Source organism: Talpa europaea, assembly GCF_964194135.1.
Source record: "Talpa europaea genome assembly, chromosome: 7".
NCBI classification, from domain to species: Eukaryota; Metazoa; Chordata; class Mammalia; order Eulipotyphla; family Talpidae; genus Talpa; species Talpa europaea.
In genome coordinates, this window is record NC_140074.1 from 17,531,820 (window position 1) to 17,534,271 (window position 2,452).

At 32.7% G+C, this 2,452-nt stretch overlaps 1 pseudogene across 1 annotated transcript; it reads right to left on the reverse strand.

Moving 5' to 3' along the window:
• Positions 1–859: 859 nt before the first annotated feature.
• LOC311173656 (protein mago nashi homolog 2-like) lies at positions 860–1,308 on the reverse strand (annotated as a pseudogene). Its single transcript has one exon. The product of its transcript is annotated as a protein mago nashi homolog 2-like (transcript).
• Between the last annotated feature and the right edge of the window lie 1,144 nt (positions 1,309–2,452).

The window sequence follows — 2,452 nt, forward strand, 5'->3', positions numbered from 1 at the left end:
CTTTTTATCCCATTCTGATATGCATATAAGATGATCTAATTTCTGTTGATTTATTGATCACATCATTGAGCCTGTATATCACCTACTCCAACTTTAGTGAGTCTCTTTCAATCTTTATGAAAGTCCCAATGTGATAAAACTCATTAATAACCATACTGAGAAAATATTGGATGCAGAATTAGATAAAATAACACAGATGCTGTTCTTACTTTGAGGTCAATGGTTTGCAATCACAAACATTTATCACACTGTTGCAAAACTCTCTTGATTTTTGTTGTCAATTAGTTTTTCATTTGGTAGAGATTTGTTGTCTGAAAGTCCTGCCTCTGTTTGACTTTCTTTAAATTCTTGGCAAAATTTTTATTCAGTGATGGTGCTTCTAGAACACTTGAGCCATCGACTTAAATTTTTGAACATTTGGGGAATCAATTTAATAATCTTTTTTAAAAAATTGACCTTCTCTTGATATTTATACCAGTTTCAATTATTTGGATTTTCTCTGCATTATTTTCCTGCTTTTTTTTTTTATATTTCTGCCAGGTTTTGTTTGTATAGCAGACATTAGGAAGTTTATCTGAGTCCTGGGTACATTTTTATTATTTTTTTCAGGCTTTGATATGTTTTATTGGAGCGAATTTCAGTAAAAGACAGCTTTTATTTATAGACTTTATGTGTGTATGGGGACTTCCCAACCCACTTGAACCAAAATGAAGATAACTATTAAGCCTGTTTATGTATTTTCTTATTTTCATTTTGCATACAAAAATAATTTTGTTTCACATTCATAAAAATACCAATACTATAAATGACAAGGCTTCTCTTACCTATCCCATAATTAAATATAAAAACAATTTAAAATTTATAATCTAGTTGGTTTAATCTTAAAATGTAATCCAATAAGACTAAAAACTAAATATGTCAGGTCTGGTACAAAATGGTAAAATACTTGAAGGTCTTTAGGATCCTTTCACTGATTTACATCAGTAGGAGAATCTATTTAGGATGTGGTGAAAAAATGTGCTCATCTCCAGTTACAATTTCAAGCTCCAATTGGTCAACCCTGTCAGGGGGAGGCCACAAAGCATCATCTTCTTTTGTAATTTCACTGTCATCACTAATTCTCTTCAGTGCTTCCATTGTACTCCTATGTACATAAGCCTCTTTTCTGATCATGTCATAATTTTTATAATTGCTGTTGGCATACGTAAGCCTTCCATCCAGTCAAAACTCACACTCCAGAAACTAACTCATCCAAACTTGCCATTGTGCCCTAATTAGTAGCAGGTAGAAGTAACTGGCAATTGCCATTTTTACCACAGGAAAGGCCTGGCCAATGTGACATTTTTATTCTTGGGAATATTCTTGAGTTGACCTTGGAAGTACTTCATTGGAAACAATTTACCCCTTTTGACCTTACTTTTAATATTTGTTAGAGTATTATTCTATTTGTTATTCTATGTAACCTACCACAAAGTCAGGTGAATCATGTGGTTTTTCAGTCTAACTTGTGAAAAATAGATGGGCATTATTTCTAAGGCTACACTATTACCTTAAAGTTTTTCTGATGGTTTTCTCCCAGGACACTGATGTTTTCTCACACAGGTTTCTGATGGGTACTGTGCCAAATACTTGAAGTGAATCTTCTGTTTTTACCTAAAGTTATCTCTCTGTATATCTGTCATCCCTAGCACTCTTTTTTATTTTATAATTTTTTTACATAACTCATTTTTGTACAATGTATGCATTTTCATCTTGGTTATAGTTCCCATAAAATTCCCACTACCCATTCATCTGTGAACTATCACCATGGTCTCTTGTGCTCTTTCCACCCCTGTTTTGATCCTGCTGCCTTCTCCCCCCGTGCATAATGTCTCTGGTTTATAGTTGCCTGTTGATTTTGATTTTTACTTTATTATAATTAATTATAATTGGGTTTTTTTCTGATCCCTTATTTGAATTCTCTATATTCCTGCTATAAGTGAGATCATCCGGTATCTTTCTTTTTCTTTCTGACTTATTTCACTGAGATGATCCCTGCAAATGGCATGAGTTTATCTTAACTCCACAGAAAATCTAATAAAATTGATCAACCAGTTTAATAATCTAGCAGGATACAAAATCAACGCACAAAAGTCAGTAGCTTTCCTATATACCAACAATAAATCTGAAGAAGAAATCAAGAAAACCATCCTTTTTATAATAGAAACAAACAAAAATAATCAAATACTTGGAAGTAAACCTAACAAAAGAGGTAAAGGACCTATACAAAGAAAACTATAAAACAATTTTAAAATAAATAAAATAAGACAAAAAAAAATGGAAAGACATCCCCTAGTACTTTTTCCTCTGATCTATACTCTCCTTGTTTTCCTCAGACTCAGGTTTCTCTCTGTAACTCAGGGAGTCTGCTCTGCTTCATCTAGGATTTCTTTAAATGCACCTTGACCAGGAA